The sequence below is a fragment of the Oncorhynchus masou genome, unplaced genomic scaffold, assembly GCF_036934945.1.
Source record: "Oncorhynchus masou masou isolate Uvic2021 unplaced genomic scaffold, UVic_Omas_1.1 unplaced_scaffold_1550, whole genome shotgun sequence".
NCBI classification, from domain to species: Eukaryota; Metazoa; Chordata; class Actinopteri; order Salmoniformes; family Salmonidae; genus Oncorhynchus; species Oncorhynchus masou.
This window is the reverse complement of record NW_027005551.1, coordinates 105001-112500: the sequence shown is the minus strand read 5'-3', so window position 1 is coordinate 112500 and position 7500 is coordinate 105001. Positions and strand designations below refer to the sequence as shown.

At 52.1% G+C, this 7500-nt stretch overlaps 1 pseudogene; it reads right to left on the bottom strand.

The window, feature by feature from the left end:
- LOC135531199 (potassium voltage-gated channel subfamily H member 8-like) overlaps window positions 1-7500 on the bottom strand; it is a 63329-nt pseudogene that overhangs the window by 12593 nt on the left and 43236 nt on the right.

Here is a 7500-nt window from a genome sequence, read left to right as displayed (position 1 = left end):
TGGTAAAGATGTACAGTGAAGTCTCCACATCATGTTTTAGTCAGGCCTTATAGGTTCTACTGACCCCTCCATATGAATAACCAACACATCAGGATAATACACCGTGTTGTCCTTCAGAACCTCCATGGACCCAGAGCAGACAAAGTAGACCCATACACCCACACCCACACACACTGCCAGTCCCCTACCCAGTATAGCCAGCACCGTGTTGTCCTTCAGCACCTCCATGGACCCAGAGCAGACAACAGACCCACACCCATAGCTAAATGGTAAAGACCAGGCACTGCCAGATGTTTTAGAAGGTTTGAGTTCTACCACCAGTATAGCCAGCACCATGTCCTTCAGCACCTCCATGGACCCAGAGCAGACAAAGTAGACCCATCCCCCCACACACACACTGCCAGTCCCCTACCCAGTATAGCCAGCACCGTGTTGTCCTTCAGCACCTCCATGGACCCAGAGCAGACAAAGTAGACCCATCCCCCCCACACACACTGCCAGTCCCCTACCCAGTATAGCCAGCACCGTGTTGTCCTTCAGCACCTCCATGGACCCAGAGCAGACAAAGTAGACCCATCCCCCCCCACACACACTGCCAGTCCCCTACCCAGTATAGCCAGCACCGTGTTGTCCTTCAGCACCTCCATGGACCCAGAGCAGACAAAGTAGACCCACCCCCCCCCCACACACACTGCCAGTCCCCTACCCAGTATAGCCAGCACCGTGTTGTCCTTCAGCACCTCCATGGACCCAGAGCAGACAAAGTAGACCCATCCCCCCCACACACACTGCCAGTCCCCTACCCAGTATAGCCAGCACCGTGTTGTCCTTCAGCACCTCCATGGACCCAGAGCAGACAAAGTAGACCCATCCCCCCCCACACACACTGCCAGTCCCCTACCCAGTATAGCCAGCACCGTGTTGTCCTTCAGCACCTCCATGGACCCAGAGCAGACAAAGTAGACCCATCCCCCCCCACACACACTGCCAGTCCCCTACCCAGTATAGCCAGCACCGTGTTGTCCTTCAGCACCTCCATGGACCCAGAGCAGACAAAGTAGACCCATCCCCCCCACACACACTGCCAGTCCCCTACCCAGTATAGCCAGCACTGTGTTGTCCTTCAGCACCTCCATGGACCCAGAGCAGACAAAGTAGACCCATCCCCCCCCCCACACACTGCCAGTCCCCTACCCAGTATAGCCAGCACCGTGTTGTCCTTCAGCACCTCCATGGGCCCAGAGCAGACAAAGTAGACCCATCCCCCCCCCACACACACTGCCAGTCCCCTACCCAGTATAGCCAGCACTGTGTTGTCCTTCAGCACCTCCATGGACCCAGAGCAGACAAAGTAGACCCATCCCCCCACACACACACTGCCAGTCCCCTACCCAGTATAGCCAGCACCGTGTTGTCCTTCAGCACCTCCATGGACCCAGAGCAGACAAAGTAGACCCATCCCCCCCCACACACACTGCCAGTCCCCTACCCAGTATAGCCAGCACCGTGTTGTCCTTCAGCACCTCCATGGACCCAGAGCAGACAAAGTAGACCCATCCCCCCACACACACTGCCAGTCCCCTACCCAGTATAGCCAGCACCGTGTTGTCCTTCAGCACCTCCATGGACCCAGAGCAGACAAAGTAGATGGCCTGCAGGGCGTCTCCCTGGCGGATGAGATACTCCCCCGGGGCGCAGAACGACGTCTTGATGATGAGGGACAGGGAGCGCAGACACCCCCTACTGGCCGACTCAAACAGAGACAGCTGCAGCAGCTCCTTGTTCAGGTGCATGGCGATGTCTGCCCTCAACTCATCTGGGAAGTCTTTCAACAGCTACGGTAGGAGAGAGGAGAGGAGAGGAGAGGAGAAAGGAGAGGGAGGGAGGAGAGGAGAGGAAGGAGAGGAGAGGAGAGGAGAGGGAGAGGAGAGGGAGAGGGAGAGGGAGAGGAGAGGAGAGGAGAGGAGAGGGAGAGGAGAGGAGAGAGAGGAGAGGGGGGAGAGGAGAGAATATAAGAGATGGAAGGGAGAGGAGAGGAGAGAAGAGTGAGGAGCGGGGGAGAGGAGAGAAGATAAGAGATGGAAGGAGAGAGGAAATGAGAGAAGAGAAGAGGAGAGAGAAGAGAAGAGAGAAGAGGAGAGAAGAGAAGAGGAGAGGAGAGGAAAGAAGAGGAGAGGAAAGGAGAGATGAATAAAGAACACATTCCACATCTGTCTACTATTCTATCCATCAAAGTTGAACAAATGTAAACTTTTTCACTTCCTCATTCAATGTATTAACCTCATAGAATAACCATTGGCTAAATCTACTTTAATAAGTAAGTTAGCATTGTGTGAGCCAGAACGGCCCATAGGAAATCTACTTTGGATACAAAATCTGTATGGCCGTAAGCTAAAATGACATGGACAGATTGAAACCTTTGACCTGTTCACAGCCTGAGGTCAGATCATAGAACCTGGTAGCGCACCTCGCTGACGTCGATGCCGTTGTTCACGGACCAGGTGGTCTGGAAGCACTCCATCATGCGTTGTTCCAGGGCCTTGGGCAGCCCGTGGACCCGGATAAAGTCCTTCAGGTCCTTGGTACGTGTGTGGTAGAGGGAGCGCGAGAGTACATCCTCTGGATGATGGCTGTCACGTTACCGAATACCACAGCATGCATCAGGGCTGGGGGAGAGGTGGAAGGGTGGAGAAGGAGAGGTGGAGGGGAGGGGGTGGAGAGGGAGAGGGGGGGGTGGAGAGGGAGGGGGGAGGAGTGGGAGAGGGGAGAGGTGGAGGGGGGGGGAGGGGTGGAGAGGGGAGAGGGGGGGGGTGGAGGGGAGGGTGGAGAGGGAGGGGGAGGGAGGTGGAGGGGTGGAGAGGGGAGGGGTGGAGGGAGGGGGAGAGGGGAGAGGTGGAGGGGGAGGTGGAGGTGGGAGGGGTGGAGAGGGAGGGGGGGAGGGGAGGTGGAAGATGGGTGGAGAGGGGGGTGGGAGGGGGAGAGGGGGGAGAAGGGGGGGGTGGAGGGGGTGGAGAGAGGGGTTGGAGAGGGAGGGGGGAGAGGGGAGGGGGGGTGGGGGGGAGGGGTGGAGAGGGGGAGAGGGGTGGAGAGGGAGGGAGAGGGAGAGGGGAGAGGGGTGGAGGGGTTGGAGAGGGAGAGGGGTGGAGGGGTTGAGAGGGGTGGAGGGGGAGAGGGGAGAGGTGGAAGTGGAGTGGTTGATTGTCTTCACTGGTTCAGCACAGTGCTAATTTGATGGAATTGTTGATCAATTACTGGACAATTGATATTGGTGAACAGTTAGTGGATTCATTCATAGAGCCATCCACCCTCCTGCCCTCCCTCTATCCATTCCTCAATCCCACCCTCCATCCCTCCCTCCATCCCTCCTTCATCCTACCCTCCCTCCATCCATCCACCCTCCCTCCCTCCTTCATCCCACCCTCCCTCCCTCCCTCGATTCATCCCTCCCTCCCTCCCTCCCTCGATTCATCCGTCCTCCATCCCTCCCTCCATCCATCCATCCATCCATCCATCCATTCCCCTCCATCCATCCATTCTTGTTTTCTACAGTAATCTCTAAGGATGTGGTCTGAGTTGCAACCCTTTCCAGGGCTCAGACTGGCACAATCTTGGCATCAAAGTGCTTCATAACTGGCATCCTGCTCTGCCCAGCTGCCTCCGTTGCCATATTGACATGTCACTGGGTGTCCCTGACACTAGACTGTTTTGGGAGGCAATCCTCAGTTAATCATAGAGCAAGCTGAGCATGAGAGGATTCTAACTCTCAACATATTTATTTTGCTGTCAGACCTCTTCCAATCTGTCGTCTGTGTGTGGACCACTGGCCTCCTACTAGCTACAGACCTGAAGTCAACATCACATCAACATCACCTCAACATCACCTCAACATCATGTCAACATCACGTCAACAACACGTCAACATCACGTCAACATCACATCAACATCACGTCAACATCATGTCAACATAACCATCAACATCACGTCAACATCACGTCAACATCAACATCACGTTAACATCACATCAACATCACCTCAACATCATGTCAACATCACGTCAACATCACGTCAATATCACATCAACATCACCTCAACATCACGTCAACATCATGTCAACATCACATCAACATCACCTCAACATCACGCTCAACATCACCTCAACATCATGTCAATATCACGTCAACATCACATCAACATCACATCAACATCATGTCAACATAACCTCAACATCACGTCAACATCATGTCAACATCACGTCAACATCACATCAACATCACCTCAACATCATGTCAACATCACGTCAACATCACATCAATATCACATCAACATCACCTCAACATCATCAACATCATGTCAACATCACATCAACATCACCTCAACATCACATCAACATCACCTCAACATCACGTCAACATCATGTCAACATCACATCAACATCATGTCAACATCACGTCAACATCACCTCAACATCATGTCAACATCACCTCAACATCACATCAACATAACCTCAACATCACCTCAACATCAACCCAAAATCACCTCAACATAACCTCAACATCACCATCACATCAACATCACGTCAATATCACATCAACATTACCTCAACATCACCTCAACATAACCTCAACATAACCTCAACATAACCTCAACATCATGTCAACATTACGCCAACATCAGACGTGTGTTGATATATGATTGAGTTTGGTTGAACCAACCCTGGTAAACATTCCTGCTGATGTGGTTGAACTCTGTGTCAGAATTAGATGGAAAGGTTAAGGTTTATATAACGTCCCACCAACGTGACCCTCCCTGTCTCCTCCCTGCCTTGGATGGGCAATCTGAGAACACAGTAGTTATGGGATGGGGTTGCCATGGTGCCAGGGCTGGGGGCCATGATTTAGGGCTCATACTTGTGCTTGACCAAGTGCGCTGATAGTGTTTACAGAACCACAAGGCAGGAAGGCAGAGATGTGATAAACTTTCGTTGTGGGAGGGACCGTCAATCTAATGCTTCATGCTAGCCACCGAAACACTAGGCCAGTGTGTCTCACCTCCTAACACTGAGTCAGTGTGTCTCACCACCTAACAGTGAGTCAGTGTCTCACCTCCTAACACTGAGTCAGTGTGTCTCACCTCCAAACAGTGAGTCAGTGTCTCACCTCCTAACACTGAGTCAGTGTGTCTCACCTCCTAACACTGAGTCAGTGTCTCACCTCCTCACACTGAGTCAGTGTGTCTCACCACCTAACAGTGAGTCAGTGTCTCACCTCCTAACACTGAGTCAGTGTGTCTCACCTCCTAACACTGAGTCAGTGTGTCTCACCTCCTAACACTGAGTCAGTGTCTCACCTCCTAACAGTGAGTCAGTGTCTCACCTCCTAACACTGAGTCAGTGTGTCTCACCTCCTAACACTGAGTCAGTGTGTCTCACCTCCTAACACTGAGTCAGAGTGTCTCACCTAACAGTGAGTCAGTGGCTCACCTCCTAACAATGAGTCAGTGTGTCTCACCTCCTAACACTGAGTCAGTGTGTCTCACCTCCTAACACTGAGTCAGAGTGTCTCACCTAACAGTGAGTCAGTGTCTCACCTCCTAACACTGAGTCAGTGTGTCTCACCTCCTAACACTGAGTCAGAGTGTCTCACCTCCTAACAGTGAGTCAGTGTCTCACCTCCTAACACTGAGTCAGTGTGTCTCACCTCCTAACACTGAGTCAGAGTGTCTCACCTCCTAACAGTGAGTCAGTGTCTCAACTCCTAACACTGAGTCAGTGTGTCTCACCTCCTAACAGTGAGTCAGTGTGTCTCACCTCCTAACACTGAGTCAGTGTGTCTCACCTCCTAACACTGAGTCAGAGTGTCTCACCTCCTAACACTGAGTCAGAGTGTCTCACCTCCTAACAGTGAGTCGATGTGTCTCACCTCCTAACAGTGAGTCAGAGTGTCTCACCTCCTAACAGTGAGTCGATGTGTCTCACCTCCTCACACTGAGTCAGTGTGTCTCACCTCCTAACACTGAGTCAGTGTGTCTCACCTCCTAACACTGAGTCAGTGTGTCTCACCTCCTAACACTGAGTCAGTGTGTCTCACCTCCTAACAGTGAGTCAGTGTGTCTCACCTCCTAACACTGAGTCAGTGTGTCTCACCTCCTAACACTGAGTCAGTGTGTCTCACCTCCTCACACTGAGTCAGTGTGTCTCACCTCCTAACACTGAGTCAGTGTGTCTCACCTCCTAACACTGAGTCAGTGTGTCTCACCTCCTAACACTGAGTCAGAGTGTCTCACCTCCTAACAGTGAGTCAGAGTGTCTCACCTCCTAACAGTGAGTCGATGTGTCTCACCTCCTCACACTGAGTCAGTGTGTCTCACCTCCTCACACTGAGTCAGTGTGTCTCACCTCCTAACACTGAGTCAGTGTGTTTCACCTCCTAACAGTGAGTCAGTGTGTCTCACCTCCTAACACTGAGTCAGTGTGTCTCACCTCCTAACACTGAGTCAGAGTGTCTCACCTAACAGTGAGTCAGTGTCTCACCTCCTAACACTGAGTCAGTGTGTCTCACCTCCTAACACTGAGTCAGAGTGTCTCACCTCCTAACAGTGAGTCAGTGTCTCACCTCCTAACACTGAGTCAGTGTGTCTCAACCTCCTAACACTGAGTCAGTGTGTCTCACCTCCTAACAGTGAGTCAGTGTCTCACCTCCTAACACTGAGTCAGTGTGTCTCACCTCCTAACTGAGTCAGAGTGTCTAACCTAACAGTGAGTGTGTCACCTCCTAACAATGAGTCAGTGTGTCTCCTAACACTGAGTCAGTGTGTCTCACCTCCTAACACTGAGTCAGAGTGTCTCACCTAACAGTGAGTCAGTGTCTCACCTCCTAACAGTGAGTCAGTGTCTCACCTCCTAACAGTGAGTCAGAGTGTCTCACCTCCTAACACTGAGTCAGTGTGTCTCACCTCCTAACACTGAGTCAGTGTGTCTCACCTCCTAACACTGAGTCAGTGTGTCTCACCTCCTAACAGTGAGTCAGTGTCTCACCTCCTAACAGTGAGTCAGTGTGTCTCACCTCCCCACACTGAGTCAGTGTGTCTCACCTCCTCACACTGAGTCAGTGTGTCTCACCTCCTAACACTGAGTCAGTGTGTCTCACCTCCTAACACTGAGTCAGAGTGTCTCACCTCCTAACACTGAGTCGGAGTGTCTCACCTCCTAACAGTGAGTCAGAGTGTCTCACCTCCTAACAGTGAGTCGATGTGTCTCACCTCCTCACACTGAGTCAGTGTGTCTCACCTCCTAACACTGAGTCAGTGTGTCTCACCTCCTAACACTGAGTCAGTGTGTTCACCTCCTAACAGTGAGTCAGTGTGTCTCACCTCCTAACACTGAGTCAGTGTGTCTCACCTCCTAACACTGAGTCAGAGTGTCTCACCTAACAGTGAGTCAGTGTCTCACCTCCTAACACTGAGTCAGTGTGTCTCACCTCCTAACACTGAGTCAGAGTGTCT